Source organism: Acinonyx jubatus, chromosome A2, assembly GCF_027475565.1.
Source record: "Acinonyx jubatus isolate Ajub_Pintada_27869175 chromosome A2, VMU_Ajub_asm_v1.0, whole genome shotgun sequence".
In the NCBI taxonomy this organism is placed as follows: Eukaryota; Metazoa; Chordata; class Mammalia; order Carnivora; family Felidae; genus Acinonyx; species Acinonyx jubatus.
In genome coordinates, this window is record NC_069383.1 from 67,307,095 (window position 1) to 67,328,473 (window position 21,379).

At 39.6% G+C, this 21,379-nt stretch overlaps 1 protein-coding gene across 2 annotated transcripts in view; it reads left to right on the top strand.

Annotated features, from left to right (window-relative positions):
• Positions 1 to 21,379, top strand: part of ASNS (asparagine synthetase (glutamine-hydrolyzing)) — a 138,980-nt gene that overhangs the window by 14,409 nt on the left and 103,192 nt on the right. For both annotated transcript variants that reach the window (XM_053218413.1, XM_053218414.1), the window contains exon 4: positions 14,929 to 15,015. The gene's annotated coding sequence lies outside the window, so the exon portion shown is untranslated. The remainder of the gene's footprint in view (positions 1 to 14,928; positions 15,016 to 21,379) is intronic.

Here is a 21,379-nt window from a genome sequence, read left to right on the forward strand (position 1 = left end):
TAGTTGGCTGGGATGGCTCGACTTATCTGAGGACTCAATCTCGGCCGTTATTTGGGTTCTCAGTTATTCTCCACATTGCATTTCCTGGAGGTGCCAAGATGCTGCGAGGACAGTTTATTCACTTTGATTCCTGGGCTGGGATGGCTGGAACAGTCAGGTCTAGTGCTCTTTCTATGCAGATTTGCCATATAGATATCTTGGACTTCCTTACAGCGTGACAATTCCACATACGTGGACTTCTTGTGTGATGGCTGGCTTCTGTCAGAGCAAATGTTCTACAGCAGACCTGGGTGAAAGTCCTGGAACATCACTTCCGTTATATGGTTAGTTAAGTAAGTTCCAAAGGCCAACCTAGATTCAAAGGGAAGGAATTGGACTCCAGATCAAGAATAACAAAGAATTTGCAACTATCTTTAATATAGTGCAATAAATAATTTATCTGAATATGTTAGCATTATCCATTTCTATTGTAGTCATACACTTTGTTCTTTTATTTCTCCCACTGGACTATAAATTTCTTAAGGGAAGAAACACTGTCCGCCTCAGTTTCTAATTCCCTACAATGTTAAGCAGTACTTTATTTATAGCACATATTGAATAATTATTTGTTGAATAAGTGAATGCTATTAAATGTTTACTGCATGGCAAACACTATACTAAATTCTTTACATTGATTATCTTCTTTAGTCCTTACAACAATCCTGGGAGGGAGGCATTATTATTATTTACATGTTTTAGATGAGGAAACTAAGGCCCAGAGTAATAAAGTTACCTGCCTAAGGGCACATAGCTAATGGCAGGATTTGAACTCAGACTGACTCTAGAACATATGCTAAATCATTACACTCTACTGCTTTCTTTATGGACTGCACTTTGCATAAAGAGGAAATCTCCAAAAATCCAAATTATGGTACTCTGCTGTGCAAAAAGAGAGGTCTTAGGAATGTGAAGCCTTTTTTTTAGTTCCATTTTCTGTGTTATTGAAGAAGTGGGAAAGGAAGCATGAAGAGAAGGATAAAGAACGATAATAAGCCTGAAAGGTATACTAACTGTCAAGGCCATGTTATGTAATCTTGAACATTATATAGTCTTGAGGTATTTGTAATCTTGAAAAACCACTTTAAAAAAATCTGTGAAATGAATGCAAAGGATGAGATGAAGAAAATAAATATAAAATGGCCAGAAGTTCCATACCATGTTATATAGGCTTTGGGTTATATTTGATCCTGAACCATTGATCATTTTTATTTTTAAAATTATCTATGCTAAGATGTGAAGTCTAAGGGTAAAATGCCTGACTTGTGATATATCTGTCATTAGAACATAGTTAAGTTATAAACTGTCTTCCTTGAAATAGTAAGGGGGGGATGATTAAGTCCCCATCGAGGCAGCAATGTCATAGATGAGCCTTCCTTGGGAGAGCAGATATTTCTGATTAGAAGGGATTGAAGGGGATTCCAAAGTATCTGAAAGTAGAGGAAGGAGGGTGGCAGTGAAGAGAATCCTAAATACAGAAGAAGTGAATAAGAATGAGGAGAGGGAGGTGAAATCTCAAAAGCTGTTCGTGGAATGGTTTTTCCTGGGATGGTGATGGGGGCATACAGGACTGTCAGGGTAGATTCTGCTGTGAGTAACAAAAAATATAAGATAATAATGTCTGACACAGTTTGGACATCTATTTCTCTCTGACATGAAAACACATCTGGAGGAGAAAGGTCCAGAGTTCTATGTTTGCTCCATGGATTTCAGGAAATCCAGTTCTTTCTATCCCTCTTTCTCTTTACTGTGAGCTGACACAAGCCAATGAGGTCCCACACAATTCGCAGGGTTTTTTGGTAGAGAACAATAGATTCAAAGTACTTCTCCAACCTTGCTCCTAGGTGCTAACCAAGTCTCAGAACAGATTCTGCCACAAAAGTGAATATTTATTAATAAAACATTTATTTGCAAGCAAGCATAAGAATATAGTATCTGCTCTTTCAATTCAGTGAGGTCTCAATTCCAATCTCTTCCAACCTCCAGTCTTACCTGGAGTAAAAAATCCAATTGAGGCAAGCATGACAACATTCCAAAAACAGGAATACCCCAGGTAGCCCAAAACCAAAGGCTTGACCCAGGGTCATTAGAGATCAAGCCTCAGGTACCATTCCTAAAAGTATGGGCTGCAGGCCTCACTGGATTCTCTTACTCTATTCATCCACGAGTGGGAAGTGTTTCTAGAAGATTTTAGTCAATGTTATGTCATACATATCTTTAAGTTAACCAGTGAGAGTTCCTTTTTCACATTCATTATACTAGTTGGCAGACTGCTAATTTCACCCTTAAAACCCCATTTCTGAAATTCACTGTGAACATTAGCAGTGAGTCTGGTGTTGATCCAGATATTGATGACAGAAACACTTAGAGTACTCCCTTGTAGGATATGGGTTTTTTGACTGGAATATCAGGGTGTACACTTTCAGTTAAACTTCTAGCTGACAGCACCTGGGTTGCAGTTTATCCTAACTAGGACAAATAAAATAATTTAACGTAATTGTCACCCTCAAAACATGGCTTGCATATATATTTCTGCTTAGATCCCATTGGCTGGAAGTTGGTAACATGACCACATTCAACTGCAAGTGGGATGGGGAAGGTACCCTTTTCCTAGGAGCCCCTATGTTGAGATGTCATAGATATTGCCACAAACTTCACAGAAACTTTGTGAATTCTGCATGGCCTCCCATGCAGAGGACAGACTCAGTATAGTTGCTCAATATTTTCACTTGTTATTGCAATAAATAAGTCCTACTCCACCCTCAGTCTGTGGGAAACTTTCCCAGTATGAGAAATAGTCCCATGTCTTCCCAGAAATGGGTCAGAGATGTAGCAATAGCTTAATGGTAGATAGATGTGTGAAGGCAAAAGATTTCTTCTATCAGATTTTCTTATGTTCCAGTATTACTAGGATTTTGCTACTAAAACTGTGTTTGTGCCCTAGGAAACTCCTGCATCACCTAGGAGCTTGTTATAAATGCTGAGTGCCTCTACATTTTAACAAGATCAACAAATGATTCCTATGCATGGTCATGTTTGAGAAGAAGTGTTTTTGAATGCTTCCTTCTCCTTTCTCAGTGCTCATGAACCTGAATATACTGTCACTGGGGCCAAAGTATTTCCTCCAGCAGGGCAACTTTGACCTAGAGCACAAGAGTAAATCTTGGAGAATTCATGGACAAATGGTACATTACAATTTAGATCATAAATTCCTCAGCATGCCATGTAGATTAGCTTATTATCCTATGCAAAAAGTGACTAACATATATTTCTTTGGTCTATGAGTAGAAAGTAACTAGAATAATATATTGAGAGCAAATCTGTTTGAATGGTGGAACTCTGGATAATTTATTTTTCCAATTTTGTCATTCTTTTTCAGAATTTTCTTTTATGAACAAACTAAAGTGGAAAAAAATTGTTTGAAGATGGTATGAAGCATTTTTTTTTTTTTTAGTTCTAGCAATCAGATAGCTGAATAGAAGCAAATCTCTAAGTGGCCTGGAAGAGAACGGCAATGGCATGGTTCATTATGATTCCACCCAAGACAAACTTCTGCACTTGCCAAAATAAACTGCTTATTCACCAAAGATGGGCAGTGCTTATTTTGGAACATTACTCTTAACTGCTGACTTTTGCAATTTAAAAATTTTAATATTATTTCCTAAGTTTGTTTTAAATGTATTTTCATTTTGAAACTTGGCACTAAAGTTTAATAAAATTTTCTTCTGGTAATTGAAATGATTCAATTCAACTGCATTAATTGGATAGCTGAAAGTTACATAGTTCTGAATCTTTTTTTTTTTTTTTTTGGAGGGAATGTAGAAGAGATTAAAGAACATTGGTCCCCGAATTCAGGAGCTCACTTTAGAAGACTATTGTAGAGGGCTGATGGGGGGCGGGGGGAGAGGGGAAAGTGGGTGATGGGCATTGAGGAAGGTACCTGTTGGGATGAGCACTGGATATTGTATGGAAACCAATTTGACAATAAATTATATTTAATAATAAAAAATTATTTTTTTACACCAGCATTTTTTACACAGGTAGAACAAACAATCCTAAAATTTGTATGGAATCACAGAAGACCCCAAAGAGCCAAAGTAATTCTGAAAAAGCAAAGCAAAGCTGGAGGATTCACTGTTGAACATATTCCAAACCCCCCACTCCCCCAAAAGAAAGAAAGAAAGAAAGAAAGAAAGAAAGAAAGAAAGAAAGAAAAAGAGAAACAAAAACCTAATGATTTATTGTGACTGACTCACTTATTCCATGTATGCTTGTTTTTCTTTTGTCTTTATGCTTATAGTTCATCAGTAATATCATAAAATCAACTGTTTGCCACTCAAATATTTAGAATAAATTAAGAAAAAAATGAGAGCAGAATGTGGGAAAAAAAGACTGTTGTAGAATTCTTTTATAACTCTTTTAAAATTAGGACTCAAGTATAGTTAAATAGTTTTTTTCTGGCTGGATATTCTTATAACTCTCTATATTCATTCCAAAACCCATGATATATCTGATCCATTTGATATAAAACCAAGGAGAAATTCTAGCTTCAAAGATCAAGATGCAGAGAGAGGATAGTACTGGAGTAAGACATGAATTCACAGTAGCAAATATGGAAACACATTGAAGTCATCGAGTCTTTTTCTTAAGACTTCTGGAGAAAGATGAAGGACAAACGAAGGGAGCAGTGGAAGCATTAGGTTTCCTTAATGTGTTTTTGGCAGGAAATCTTATAGGAGAGTTCACAATGGAAAATTCATGTCTAGTCCTTGACTCTTGAAACAACAAAACTGAAATCGCCCCCAAGAAATTTTTACTCTAGTGGTGCGATTAGATTAAATTGACTAAAGAGTCAAGGATTGGGGAAAAAGACCCTACATTCTATTAGAGGATTAAAAAAAACCCTCCTAATTCTTATGACATTTTAATTTGTGTACTGATTGATATAGATGTATATTTTTATGCATAGCTTTGTTAATAGTTCTTTGTGTTTTAAGAAACAAACCCCAGGAAATGAAGATAATAAAGTTAAGGCTTTTTTATTTTTTGGTTGCAAGAAATAAATACCCACTCAAATTACCTTCATTATTAGGAAGGAAATTTTGTTTCAGTGTTACAGATATTTTACAGATTCTGTGCAATTGGGCCTCACACAAATCAGACAGCTCTTCAGAACCAAGATAAATTCTTTCTCAATCTCAGCCTCTTTTCCACATTTATATCATTTTTATCTCTCTGAAGATAAGTTTCATTTGTTTACCCATCATCTTCCAAAAGGCTGCCTCAACCACTAAGTTGACATGACTTTGCCATTTCAATGCCCACCAATGACCAGCAACAATCTCTGTATTTTATAATTTGAACTCATAATGGAGGGAATCTGATTAGTCTAGGTATCTGTTCTAGTCAAGCCACACCAATCAAAGGTCTCTGATCAATCAATGGGTTGGCTGCCCATTTGGGGGAGATACCTGGTTTAATCAGCCAAGGCTGGGAGGAGAAAAGGTAGTATGTGATGTGCTGGGCTACCCTATTCTTCTGGGCATATTCTTACTTCAGATAAAGTATAAAGAAAGGAATAAATTGAGGGTGGCCTTAACAAGCCCAAATTTATAAAGCGAAGCTATAGAAGATAATACCTATGAAAATAAATAATATAACTTCACTAAGTGACCAAATAAATAGTATGGCAAAAAAGTACAAAGGTCTAAAAATTCAGTATGAGCTATAGTAAGCTGAGAAAGCTTATGATAACATGGAATATTAGAAAGCTGAAGGATTGTCAGATATGCCAAAAAAAATAAAAGTAGGAAAAGAATGTATTCCTTGAGTAATAAGTTACAGATTAAAATTAACATTAAATTGTGTAAAGAATTCTAGCTTAAGATGGCTGAGGAAGCGTATGCTCAGGAATAAAAATATATAAAAAATGAAAACAAAATAACACAAAGGAGTAAGAGGGAATAGAAGGTTTATTGGTAGACAAAAGATTTCAACAGATTTCTGGAAGATACAAAACAGATTAATGAGTTTTGTTTGATGAAGCAGAGTGGAGGAAGTCGTAGCCAAGAACTCCCCTCCAGCTGACTGAGCCCCAGGCAGGCCCTAGATTTTGACACAGCAAATACAATACAGTACAATTGGGGTTGGGCCTGAGACAATGGACTGAAAGAATTTGCAGACAGCCCTTTAGCCCTGGGCAAAAATCGGAAAGTTTAAATAATCTTAAGAAACTGCCTAGGAAGAACTTGAGCAGATGACTACGAAAACACTCCCAGGGTAAATGCCTCCTTATTCTGGCATATAAAGGTTCCCAGGGTTATAGCTGGCTTCATGCCTGCCTGAACTCTGTTGAAGCCTACCATCAACCAGCCCATGTGCATGCAGTTCCCAGAGGGTCTTTCACTGCCATATTCTCTTTTTGATTTTTGTTTGTTCTTTTAATTAATTAATCAATTAATTAATTAATTTTTAAAATAATTTATAGTCAAGTTAGCTAACATATAGTGTATATGGTGTAGTCTTGGCTTTGGGAATAGATTCCCATGATTCATCACTTACATACAACACCCAGAGCCCATTCCAACAAATGCCCTCCTCAATGCCCAACACCCATTTTTCCTGTTCCCCCCCACCCCCATCAACCCTCAGTTTGTTCTATTTAAGAGTCTCTTATGGTTTGCCTCCCTCTCTGTTTGTAACTTATTTTTACCTCTTCCCCCATGGTCTTCTGTTAAGTTCCTCAAATTCCACATATGAGTGAAAACACCATATTCTCTTTCTTAAAAAAGCTTTTTTCCCCCTTATTTTGGCACAATCTTATTTTATTCTTATTTTGGCATAATTTTAGATTTATAGAAAAGTTGGAGAAGTGCAAAGAATTTCCATATACACTGTGCCTAAATTCCTGTAATACTAACATTTTAACATATTTATTTTATCCTTTTCTCTTTCTTAACAAACAGGTGTGTGTGTGTGTGTGTTTTATTTTTTGCTGAACCATTTGACAGTCAGTTGTAGACATGATGCCTCATTATACTTAAATACTTAAGTGTGTACATTTTTTTAAACATGCTCTTACACAAAGAAAAATTATCAAAAATCAGAAAATTAACATTGATATAATATAATTATCTAATTGTAGATCTTATTCATATTTTGCCAGTTATTTTTTAACATATTCTTTTTAGCAAAAGAAATTTCCAGATCATGTTGCATTCAGTTGCCAAGTCTCTTCTTATCTTTTTTTAATGGGAACCAATCACCAAACACTATTTGTGTTTCATGATACTGACATTTAAGACTACTCTTCAATTATATTGTAGAATATCAGTGAGTTTAGGTTTGTCTACTGTTTCCTTGTGATTAAATTCAGATTATACACTTTTGGCAGAACACCACAGAAGTAGGTGTTTTTCTGAGTGTATCTTATCAGGAGGCATATGATGTTAATTTGTCTCATTACTGCCTCATTCTTAATGTGAACAGCAACCAAGAATTAATAGATATCAGATGAAATTCTCCAATATGAAAAGGAAAACTCAAGATAAATTAACAGAAGAAAGAAGGGAAGAAAGGAAGAAGGGAGAGAAGGAAGGGGGAAAGGAAAGAAAAGAAAGAAAAAGAAAGAAAGAGAAAGAAAGAAAGAAAGAAAGAAAGAACAAAAGAAAGAAAGAAAGAAAAAGAATTCAGAGACCAGAAGTATACTTCAAAATAGGAGATACTTTCCAATTGGTAGCTTCTGAGATGTAAAAGCTATGGCATATATAAAACAAAAGTGTGTGCTGTGAAGAAGAAAAATAACTCTTGGAAAATAAAACTGTAATTGCAGAAATTAAAAAAAAATAGTAAGATTTAAAGATGAAGTCAAGAAACTCACCTAGAAAATAGAACAGAAAGAGAGAGATGGGGAATATAAGAGATAAAAGACATAACAGATCAATGCTGGGATTCTGTATTAAGGTCAGATTTAGCTGCATTATATAATAGGAAGTAATAGAAGAATCAGAGACTGACAAGACAGAAGTCTCTCATTCACATAAAACAAGTAGGTATTTCTGAAGTGGTTTGGTGACTTCGGTGAGTCACCAGGAAAGTAACCAGGCTGTTACTTACCAATTCTATCATCTAGTAAATGGTTTCCATTGTCAAGGCCATGTTATAGTCCAGGATGGCTGCTGGAACTGCAGCCATTTTGTCTGAATCCAGTCCAAAAAAGGAGCAAAGCCAAAAGAAGAAAGAAAGAAAGAAAGAAAGAAAGAAAGAAAGAAAGAGAAAAAGAAAGAAAAGTTCTTCCAAGCTGTGGCAACTATTTTTAAACAGCTCTCCCATAATTCTACTTACATCTCTTCTGTCAAACGTAGTTGCAAGGAAAGGTAAGACATGTAGTCCTTCATTCTGGGCAGCGATATGATAAGATAAAGACCAGGATACTTTGAATTAGGAAGCTAGAAGATTCTGCACATGGTTTAATATGCAATGTAGCTTCTAGAGCAGAAAGGAGACCCAAATTATTAAATTAAAAGGACCTAGCAAATATCTAACAGGATACATTTTTATACACATGGTCATAACTATTTGAAATGTTAGAAATAGAGGGATAAAAAAAGTATAATTTCAAACAAAGCAAAACATGTTTAACAAATACATAAAAGGTGCTTGACCTTGTTTAAAAAAATTAGAAGACTGCTGATGAAAACAAAATGAAATATTTTTTAGGATCAGCTTCGAAAAATTAAGTTATTAAAAATATCCCATGTTAGTGAAGGTTTTGAGAAAGTTTGCTCAACAACTATTGGTATATATATAAGTAAATCCAGACTTTTGGGATGAAATTTTGGCAGCATTTATCAAAATATAAATGTATTGGTTTTCTTTTGCTGTTGTAACAAATTACCACAAATTTCAGTGGTTTTCAACAATACATATTTAAAATACACACACATACACACACACACATTTATTAACTTAAATTCTGAAGGTCATGGTCTAGTATGGGTCTTGATTAAAATCAAGGCCTCATCAGGGCTGTGTCCCTTTCTGGAGACTCTAGGGGACAATCTGTTTCTAGCTTATTCCCCTTGTTAGCAGATTCAGTTCCTTGCAGATGTTAAATCTGAGCTCCTCATTTTCTCGCTGGCTGTCAGCTGGGGGCAGACCCAGTTCCTAGAGTCCACCTGCAATCTTTGGCTCATGGTCCCCTTCTTCCATCTTCAAAGCCAGCAGTGACAGCTCAAATCTCTCTCATACTTCACATCTCTTCCTTATCTTGTGTCAGCTCTGATCCAGTCAGAAAAGAGAGCTTTTGAAAACTCACATGATTAGGTTGGGTCCACCCAGATAATCCAGAATAATCTCCCCAGCTCCAAGTCGGTAAATTTAATCATGTATGCCAACTGTCTTTTGCTATGGGAAAGAACAGATTCATAGGTTCTGAGGATTAGAGCATGGAATCTTTGAGGGTGTGGGGAGCATGATTCTGCCTGTCTCAGTAAAACATACATTTCCTTTCACCCAGCAGTTACACACATAAACACAACTCCCACACCTTAAAATCTAAGAGAGAAAGAGACAGAAAACAGAAGATTTACAAGGACAATTACTATTAATTGCATCAAACTTAGCATCATGAGATGCTAAGAAAAATATGGAGGCTTTCAAAATTCTGGGGGAAATAATTTTAGATCTAGCTTGCTGTGCTCAGCCAAACTATTAATGAAGTTGGTGAAAGGGTGGGGGAAGGGGTGATTTTCAAATATTTAAGGATTAGAATTTTTCTTTCCAAGTTTTTTTGAAAAATTACTTGAGGATGGATTTCACCAATAAGAGAAAGTGATCTAAGAGGGGGGTGTGGGGCACAGGGAGCAGGAAAGTGAAGTCGCAGGATGATTGGGGAGCAGCAGGTTGCAGTGCACCCCGCTGTCACTGGAGCAGGATGGAGAACCCTGGATAGAAAGACGGCAGTGGCTTGGACCTTGAAAAATCTGAGGCTATAAGAAAGGCATAGAACCCATGGTCAAAAAGCAACATGTCCTGTTCTAAGCGACTGTTGAAATGTTAAAAAAAAAAAAAAAAAAAAAGCAACCAACCAGCAACTGTTTTTGAACCACAGTTTTTGAACTGTTTGGAGGAATATTCTCTTCTGAGTAAAAAAAAGGCAGTCATGGCCTTGAAACTGTGTAGGAGAGAACAGTGCCTGTGCACACACACCTATAAGCCTGATCACAATCTGGACATGTTTGTTTATGATGCTTTGTGTGGGAAAATGTCTGGAGAGTTACGGAGCATGAGGTTAATAGTGATTGCGGTTAGAGATGACATTTGAGTGACTTTTTTTCTTTTCATTTATGTGTATTTTTCAAAGTTTTATAATGTGACCATGTATTAATTAGCTATGTGATTTAGATAGTGTCAGTGACTTTTAAAACAATGTAGAGAAATTGTGACATCATTATGGGAAAGACACAAGGGCTTTGTTGATAGAAGATGGCTTTGACTCCTGGCTTTGGTACTTGTAAAGCAAACTGGGACAGTCGGTCACCCTATTTTCCTCTAAGACCTACCAGGATCAGCTAAAAGGCTAAAAGTATTCAAAGGGCCTTCCAGACATACATACAATTTTGCTGTGCCTTACTGTGCCCAGCGCTGTGCCAGGCATGAAAAACTGAGAGGAACAAGATACAGACTCTGTCCTGAAGATGCTCCAAGTCAGAAGAGGAGCAGACCAGGAAAATTGTAGTCACATCACAGAACGGCAAGAGCTGTCCTTTGTGTAAATATGGAATGCCCTGGAACCCTAGAAAAGTGACAGTGCCCCTCAAACTAGGGAGGGTCCAATGAGGCTTCTCATAGGAGGCAACATAATATGTGTTCTGAAAGTCAAATAAGAATAAGCCAGACAGAGGACCTGAAAAGGGCATTGTAGGCAGGGCAGTGGTGTGTATGCTGGTGGCCTGAAGCAGTCGGAGCCCCAGGGGCATGTGATCCTGGGTTGGTGGCTGGGAGCCAGGTCTCAAGAGGCTGGGGAGCCCTATGAAAGTGACTGGACTTTTACAAAAATCCCTCTGGTGGTTGTTCAGGAGGTGGATTGGAAGAGAATAAGAAAGGGATTATGTGTGATGCTGAGAGTTTAGAAGGAAATTAGGTGACTCCTGGAAGGCCTCCCTGCCCTCCCTGTCTAATCAGATTCCCTCTTCCTCCCCTATTCTCCACCACATCCTGCTTGTTTCCTCCTCACTACTTACATTTATAATCTTAAATTAATGTGTTCACGTACTTGTTTATGGTTTTTCTCCTCCATTGTACTGTAAAACTTTCAGGGCAGGGGCAATGCTTCACTCACCAAAATAGTGTAAATTCCTACACCTAAAGAGTAGTAGGCACTTGTTGAACAAATAATGCCCAGAATAAGGTAGAAACTAAAGAGATGGGGAAGAGAAGAAAGGGCAGATTTGAGAATCAAGATGCAGAAAAAGACAGAACTTGGTGACTGATTGAGAAAGCTGTGCTGGATGAGGGTTGGGGGTTAGGGAGAGAAAGATGGAAACTTCCAGGGACCTGACTTGAGAGAGGTCAAAACCCAGCTGGTGGTTGTAGGGTGAGTGTGGGTGAGGTGAGGTGAGGTGAGGTGAGGTGGAGTGGGTGGAAAGGGGCGGGGTGAGTGAGTAACAGAGAATGAGCTCTCATCAAAGAAGTACTGGAACCTGAACTCATCCCACAGGTGTGAGTCTCTTGCCTTCCTGCTTTCGCAGTGGTTCTTGATCTTTGCTACACCTTAGAATCACCTGGAAAATCCCCATACCTGGGACCCTACCTAGACAGATGGAATCTGAGGATAGGGGCTGAGCGTGAGTCTTTTAAAGCTTTTAATGTCCTGATCTTCAGTTAAGACCTTTCTCCTAAGATGAACAATTCCCTTCCTGCCCCTTCATTTCATTCAGCCAGCAGCTCACTGCTGCCTGTCCTGTTCCAAGAGGCATCAGCTGGCTTCCATTCTTCTTCTTGACCAGGATTGGGTCCTGGCACTGAACCCACCCCTTCCCCCCCCCCCCCCCCCCCGCCCTCACACACATATCTGGGCCTCACATTTTCCTCTGCCTGGCATGTGTGTCTCTGTAGCCAATATCTGCATTTGTAAAGGACTGCCCTTAATGCTTAATGGTGTGTTTTGCTTAGTAAGTGTACAGGATATGAATTACTTAAGTTTTCCTATTTCCTTTTGAACCTTGGCAAATGTCCAGATGATTTTCTCTTGCCCTTATACATTTTCTTCAAACATTTCGCAATTTGAACCCATTCGGGTAAATCCAATGACTCAATACCCAATTTCTAATTTCTTGCCAATAAGCAAGGTGCATTTTTCTGGTTGGTAGTGTGGCAAGGGGGAGTCACAGCACGTTGTACACTGAAACAAAATTGGGCTGCAGTTATATTCTGGGGTGATCCCTGGTGATTTATATTATGGACATTACTACCAGTTTCTGTGGTTATCAAGACCCCAGTTACACTACTGGGAATAATAAGACTCAGAAGTGCTAAGAAACTACTGATTGAAGCTTGGCTGTTATCAATTAATATGTTAAAAATCAATAGATTTTTTTTTCCTTCAGAATTTGCAGGTGATTTAAGCATAGAAACTGCTTGCATCCTATGTTCCTTATTTGGTTTATGTACATACTCTTTGGTTCTGAAGACAAGTTTTGAACTTTTAGACTTTGATTTTGTGAAAAAGCTTCTTGGTATGCTGCTGGAAGGGAGAAGGCTCTTTTCCAGTGTAAGCCTAATGAGGGAGCAGAGAAAGGGTCTTCCCAGGGCATGGAGCCTCATGTCCCAAGCCAGGAGGGCTTGGTTTGGTCGACGACCTGCAAATGGTTAGATGACTGGCTTGTGGCTGGGTGGGTCTAGGTGAAGGACTGGGTTGAAGGGGTGGGAGGGCAGGGGCCAGATTATGGAGGTTTATACACTTGTACGTGACCCCCGCCCAATCTGTAGGCTCCTTCCTCCACTGCGTCCTGCACATCATTCTTCCCAAAGTAGAGATTTGATCATTTGCTTCTCACTTAAAATAAAACAAAGACTTCACTAGTTCCAGGTTGCCCAATAAATAAAGACTGAATTCTTTAGACTCTTTAAGTCTAGTTTTGAGATCTTTCTCCTGCTTCTTTTTTTATATCAACCTTATTCTTTGGTCAATTTTGTCTTTTTCCGAATGTTCCTTACTCTACCCAACTTCTACACCTTTGCTTTTTTATACACTGCTTGTTTATAGAATGCCCATTCTCCACCTCCACCTAGGGAGGCTGGCCCATCTATGAGGGTCTAACTGAAATGCGAGTTCCTTCATCCACTTGTGCTGTCATTCCATGTAGCAGTGACTTTTATCTATACTTGGCTAGAGTATAATTTATTATATATAACTTATTTATTATATTATATTTATTTATTATTATTTACTTTATTACTTATTATATATAATTTATAATTTAAAAAGTTTAATTTTTTAAAACTTTAATTGACGTAAAATTTGTATCTACTTCCTTTCATACTTAGCATACTTACCTGTAAATGTAAATGTAAAGGGACACCTGGGTGACTCAGTCGGTTAAGCCTCTGACTCTTGATTTCAGCTCAGGTCATGCTGTTACGGTTGTGAGATAGAGCCCTGCAAAGAGTTCTGCACTGGGCATGGAGCCTGCTTAAGACTCTCTCTTCCCACCCCTCTCTCTCTCTGCCCCTCCCCAAATTGCTCTCTCTCTCTCTCTCTCTCTCTCTCTAAAAAAAAAAAAAAAAAAAAAAAAAATATATATATATATATATATATATATATATATATATATATAAATGTACAGGCTGAAGAAGTTTCACAAACGAAACACACTGTGTAACCAAGAATCAGAATATTACTAGCATGTTTCTCCCAACCTTACTCCTACCCCAGGGTAACTGCAATCCATACTTCAGAAGATACATTAATACTGAGCTTCATAAAAGTGGAATCATAATGTATGTACTTTTTGTATCTGGCTTCTTTCCCCTGCTATTATGTTGGTGAGATTTACCCATATTGTTCTATGTATTTGTGGATGGTTTACATATCTTAGTTCTATGGTGTTACATTGTGTGACTATAGCATGATCACGAACACTGATGCATTCTACCGCCATTTGCTCTTGGAACATTCTAGTAAATGTCTTTTGGTGAAAGTACGTTTGCATTTTTTGTTGCATTTGTATGTGGGAGCGGAGTTCGGGGTCATAGGGTATGCATATATAGATACTACCAAACCGTTGTCCCCAGTGATTGCACCTATTTATCAACCACCATTGATACTCAAGAGTTCCAGTTGCCCTATCTCCTCACTATAACTTGGGATCTTCCATCCCGTTGTTGCATTGAGCAACCCCCCCACCCCCCCCCCAAGCATCTGTCACAGAGTTCCCATTCAAGCCTACGCAGAGACCCTGACCAATGTATAAAGTAGGCCAATTCTTCTCCCCAACTTTTCTGTCACGTGACATATTTCTTTCTTTTTGTTCTAAACACACTAGTTGAGAAATAAAATGTTTTCCCAATTCTAAAAAATTAAGAGGGCCTAGGGAACCTTCTGAGATGTTGGAAATGTTCTAATCTCTTATCAGTGTGATGGTTACATGGGCATATATATGTGCATAAATTTAAAAATAATTAAGAGAGAATCAACAAATTGGTGAGTCTGACTCCAGTCCTATCCTAACAGTCAATGAGACTTATGTGAGTACATATTCAGAGTAGATTCTTGCCAGGCTGGGGACTAGATTAGTGAATTGGCTATAACCCAACCTGGAGGTTCTTAGAGAAGCAAATTTACTGCTTGCAACATGGAACCTGTTTTTTCTGCCTTAATCATCACTCTAGGTTTACCTGATGGGAAAGAAGCCTTCCTGGGAGAAATTAGTGTGCATTTCTTTCAAAAGCAAGGCTATGAATGAAGGGGTGATTTCGGTAAGCCTTCTTCAATTTTCTTCAAATATCATGCTAGTGCCATATTTATTCCATTGTTATTTGTACTGGGCACTCTGAGGCCTAGAGTTTAGGAATGAAATAAAGATACAACAGATCTAGGAAGTCTTTTAAAAATGATAGTGTGTCAATGTTACTGTTTGTGCCAAAGCAATACTGCCACCTATTGGTGGAAAGAGAACTTTATCTTCATGTTTAATCTGCAAGTGGTAATGAAGGGGAGTTCCAGGCAATTAACCAATGACAAAAATAAAACTAATGTTAATTCAACATTTTCACCCTGCTCTCTCCCACAACCTCACCCCAGAAATAAAGCTCACAGGATTCTTAAAAGTATGCCACAATATCAAATACATGATAGGGCATTATAATCCCTCCAGAAGGCTGGAATCACTGCCCTCGTTTTCTTGAGAGAAACTTGTTTCATTGTTGTTGGTTTGTTTTTTTTTTAATTTAATGTTTATTTATTTTTGACAGAGATAGAGAGACAGAGTGAGAGCAGGGGAGGGGCAGAGAGAGAGGGAGACACAGAATCCGAAGCAGGCTCCAGGCTCTGAGCTGTCAGCACAGAGCCCAAGGTCAGGCTCTAAGTCACAAACCCTGAGATCATGACCTGAGCTGAAGTCCAACACTTAACCAACTGAACCACCCAGGTGCCCCAGAAACTTGTTTCATTGTTAACTATCATTCCATATCACAAGATTTGAAGATCAAATAACTACTTTTTCTGTTCTGTACAGTAGTAAATTCTCCTACTATATCTCACACTTATTAGAAGATATGTGTTCTCACTCTGCTTTCCTTAATGATATATTTATTTGGCAAATCCTACTTTATTCATTGACTTCCATTTATTAAGTTTTGCCATTTTATGTTGCTGGACATAATAAAGTTTTACTGGAGCATGAAAACAAATGTTTATTAACAATCATAAGAGGAAATTACATTTTTTTTCTGATACATTCTAAAATGTTAACAGCCATGCTAATTATGTACCAAAGATACCATAAAATAAAATAACACAGTAAAAAGTGTTCTGTGGACATCGAAAATTTGGCAATTTAATTTTAAGTGAATCTTTCTCTTATTTATTTGTGTATATATTAATTTTCCGAACATTTATAAGGAAATGATTAAATGCCTACCCTCTGTTAGAGGCTGGAAATACAGAGATAATGAAACACAGTCCCTGCCCACTGAAAGGCCATACTCTAGGAGGGTAAGAGACACATAAAGACAGATAATTATAATATTGTGTAGAAAGTGTAGTTATCAAAATATTATAAAGGCATAGAGAAAGGGACCCCAATCCTTCCATGGAATGATAGAAGGGAGGGCAGTCTTCATGGGGTGGGGTGAAACAGAGTCTTAAATTATAAATAGGTGTTGGTTTGGCAAAAGGTAGGGGTTGAGGATAGTGGAGGGCTGATGTGGATTTTGATGTGGGATTTCCAGGTGGAGAAGTCCTGCAGGTACTGGAAATGAGAGGCAGAATCAGGGGCATAGGTTAGAGAGTAAGATATAAATTTGGGATTTCACCTAGAGAGGCTGTGTAGCAAGAAAAAACCCCATGGGCTGGGGATGAACTCCTGGGAAGGTAGAAGCAGTTTATCTCACAGAGCTAAATCCTTTGCTGTCTCTAGCAGCAAAAATCAGAGATTCTCCAAGAGAACCAGGGAACTTCCATCATAGACTTGGAATCCATAGCTTTTAGGACAAGTTGGCCAAAAGTTTTGTTTTCTTTGGTTCATCGCGGTTTATAATATTTTTTTAAAATAGTTGCCAACATTTTAAAGTTGAGAGATGTTGCATAAAATCTGTGTTTCTAGCCTCCCTTGAAACATTGGAAAAGTTTCTTATTATGGGACCCACAATAGCGGATGGGGCTGCTCTTTTGCTATGGGGACAGGTCTCCAGGTCCCCACATACTCATATCTCAGTGAGGCCTTCTTCATTCATTGACATGGTCTGCCTAGCTCCTCTGGGCATTTGAATTTGGAAACTTTCTGTAGAATTTCAAGAAGGGTATAATTGACAAATGTCCAGTGTGGCAGAGGAATGCATAAAGAATGAGAGGAGTATGTGGTGGCTCAGTAGGTTAAGCTTCCGACTCTTGCTTTCTGCAAGAGGTCATGATCTCATGGTCTTCGGATCAAGCCCCTCATTAGGCTCTGCGCTCCACGCTCTGGGCTCCTGACTCCATAGAGTCAGGGATTCTCTCTTTCTGACCCTCCTTTGCTTGTTCTCCCTCTTTCGCTCTCTCAATATAAATAAACTCTTAAAAAAAGAAGAAGAAAAAGAACAAGAAGAAGAATGAAAAAGTCTCCCCTGTCCTTTGAATTAGGAGAATTAGGAAATGAGGAGTCATCTGAGTGACCCGAGTAAGGAAAGATTAAGAAGATGGTAAGGCACAGAAATAAGATCACAATGGCTGTGGATTAAGGAGTGGTGAGGAAGGAAAAGGGTGGTGAATGTGGAGGGGCGAACAATTCTTCCTGTAAAGGGCCATAGAGCAGATTTTTTTTTTCCCATGGCGGTATGATCTCTATCACAACTTAACTACTCTGCTGTCGTAGCACAAAAGCAGCTGTAGACAGTACATAAACATATGAGCATGGTTATATTCCAGGCAAATTTTATTCAGGAATGTAGGCTTCCTGTGGGCCACAGCTCACCAAATCCCGAGGGTATATGCTGGGTCCAAGCATGTTAGGAATGTTAGACGGAGAGGAACATGAGCAGGTCTGTAGGCACAAGAGCAGGAGCCAGCGGAGAGGGGAATGTTGAAAGTAAAGACAAACAAGAAAAGACGGATGAAGCCACTTCCAGGGGGCGCAGGTAGGAGCTGGGGCAAGGTCCTCAGGGCTGGTGGAGAGAGGGGGAGACCTTGCCCACTGAGACGCGGGCAGAGCTGGAGAGCAAGTCTGAAGTGTGCACAAGTGAGATGAGATAGGACATCAACCATGCTGCTGCTGATGCCAGTTTTGTGGATAAAGGCAGAAGTGAAGCAATCAACTGAGAGCCGCTGAGAAGATGGGATGGAGAAGCTTGTCAAAAACAAACAGGCTGATAGACGGTGCTCAGGGCTCGGCAGAGGGCGGAAACCGCAAGCGATTCTATAGTCACTGTGTACCCTTGTGCACAGGCTGGAGCAGTGCCAGAGTTTAGCACCAGAGAAGGGCAGCTGGTAGCACTGATCACGGGTGTTGCTTTTCCTGGAAAGACGGTAATTTAGAGCAAAGGGGCCGAGTGGTGGAGAGGAGAGGCCGAGAGGGTCCCGCTAACCTGCAAGGAAGGAACTGTCAAGGATTAGAGAGTTTGGGGGAACAAATACTGTGGGTATGAAGGTAGAAAAAGCAGACAGGGCGGGAGGCGACCTGCACATGGACAGTTGGAGTTTAGAATTTCTGTGTTGGGGCATTTCTAGGATGTTCAGATCCAGGATAAGATCTGGGGACTTCAGGGGACCAAAGTGTAATGAAGCAAAGGAGATTCAGGAATTGGGAAGCAAAACTGCTCACTGGCTGTCTTCATAGGGGTTGAAATCTCTCAGGTTTTGGAGTGGAGGGGATTTTTCTCAATGACGGCATGGTCCCGAGGAGGTAGATGAGGGCAATGAAGAGGAGGGGGAGGATGCACGTCTGGACCCTGTGAGCATTGACAAGAAAGGTAGGCACAGTAGCTCTCCTTCCAGGCTTGCAGACGCCTGCCTGCTAGTCCTGCTGAGCAAGTGCCTCCGTTGCCAAGGAGACCCGTTGCCTGCCTCCACAGACAAGGCAGGCTGGGGCCTGTTGTTTAAGATACTGAGGAGGAGTTGCTGTTTATGCTAACCCTCTCCTTAATCCACGCAAGCCCGGCCTTGAGCTTCCACTTGCTCTTCTGGGAGAGTCCCGTCAGTGGAGAATATATGGGCCTTCTCTGCCTGCCTGCCTCTCTTTGCCCATCTCATTCTGTTCAAGTTGTAGCTCCAGCCAATAATGGATTTCCTATTCCTTCTCTCTTCCACCAGCAAGTCGACAGGCGATCACATCTGTCCAAATGTGTCCTTGGAGAAGAGTCTAAATGACAGTGCCGCACCCTGTGGGGGCTGTGGGAATTGGGCTGTGGCAGAATCCACTTGGAATCTCTGTTAGGGATGATGCAAGTAGTGAGCAGTTAGTGACCACTCTTCTCCCAGTGCATCCTGAGACAGGCCTCGGACTGGACTGTCCGGGTGGGGGATTCTGAGCAGTGTGGTAAGAGAGCTAGAACACTGGGCCTAATACAAGAAGACAAATATGTGTGGCTTATTTAAACTACCCATAGTGGGGCACCTGGGTGGCTCAGTTGGTTAAGCGTCTGACTTTGGCTCAGGTCATGATCTCACGGTTCGTGAGTTCAAGTCCCGAGTCAGGCTCTGTGCTGACAGCTCAGAGCCTGGAGCCTGCTTTGGAATCTGTGACTCCCTCTCTCTCTGCCCCTCCCCTGCTAATGCTCTGTCTCTGTCTCTCAAAAACTAAATAAATGTTGAAGAATTTTTTTTTCAATTAATTAAATAAATAATATAAAAAATTAAAAAAAAAACTACACATAGTATAATTTTCATTATACTATGTTTCATTTGTTAACAACTCTGCTCAACTTAATAAACCCTCCCTTTTCTCCCAGAAATTGAAGATTTGCTTTTGGTACCAAGTATGAGCTGGCCCTTATGTCTAGAGAGAGGGCAAACAGCACACAGGAGTAAGGCTGAAGATGCCAGCACTCAGGGTGAGATGATGTCCTTATCTCTGAAGCCTTAGAAACAGAAGCTGAGTTGGCACAATTCCTCAGCTGTTGAGTCTGGAAGGGGAGAATTCTCACCAGCTCTTTAAAGAACAGCTAATGAAGGAGACCTGCATGCCCCTGGTCTCCCTTTGCTTATCTTAGGCATGAGTCAGTCACACCTAAAGGCTGGCATTTGTCCCCTCAATTAAGAGCTAAGACCCATGTCTCTCCAGACTAGCATCTCTAAAAACAGCCAGTGCCTGGGCAAGTGACCAGCAGGTGGGAGGGTCCACCTAAAGAATGCCAATTCTTTTCTTTTAAAAAAAATTTTTTTTACATTTATTTATTTTTGAGAGACAGAGAGAGGCAGAGCACAAGTGGAGGAGCAGAGAGAAAATGAGACACAGAATCCGAAGCAGGCTCCAGGATCTGAACTGGCAGCACAGAGCCCAACATGGGGCTCAAACTCACAAACCATGAGATCATGACCTGAGCTGGAGTCAGACACTCAACTGGCTGAGCCACCCAGGTGCCCCGGGAATGCCAATTCTTAACTTTGTGGGGTCGGGGCGAATTGGCCCACATCCTGAGGGGATTGGCAGCTTTCAGTGTTCAGTGAAAATAGGGAGTGAGGAAAACATTCAACCCTAGTTCTCACTTTAGATGGAAGATCAATCCTTATGGTATTAATATTTTGGAATTTTTTGGTTTTTTTAAGAACTCTGAAACCTATCCACCCAATATAGCTCATTTTTCTTGCAGAGTAACTTTAAATATGTCATTTAAGTCAATCTGCATTCATCTAGAAATATAGATACATATATATATATATATACATATATATATTATGGTATACTCAGACAAGAGAATAGAATACAAAGCTAAGAAACTGTTTCATTGTCATTTAGTAATGTCTATTCTCTGCAATATGGGGGAAAAATGGTACCAGTTTGGTTTTCAACCCAAAGCAATGATTTGAAAATTTTACATAGGTATCACCTGGAGCATTTAAAAAGTTATTTTTTAAAACATGCTTATTTATTTATATTAAGAGAGAGAGAGAGAGAGAGAGCAAGCATGGGTTAAGCAGAGAAAGAATCCCAAGCAGCCTCTGAGCTGTCAGTGCAATGCCCAGCTCAGAGCTTGAACCCACAAACCGTGAGGTCATTACCTGATCCAAAATCAAGAGTTGGATGCTTCATTGACTGAGCCACCCAGGTGCCTCTGGAGTCTTTAAAAAATTCTAATACCCACACCACACCACAGACCAGTCACATTAGGATCCATGGGAGTGGGAACCAGGAGTCAATGGTTTTAGATTTCCCCAAGTGATTTCCAGGAACAGCCAAGACAGAGAACCACTGAAGAGTGTCATTTACCCAAGTGATGACAGGTATCTCTATTAATTCAATTCGTGGTGTATTCACTGCCATTTTCACTTAGCACTCTGAGGGGTGATGTGATTCTCCTGAGGGTATTTCTGGAGTCAAATAAAATCATAATCATTTAGGGAGCAAGTAGAAACAAGAGCCAGGTGGGAAGCAGAGGTTTTGTGAACCAGAGGGGACATTTTGTGTCATCAAACCTGAAGGAGCCCAAA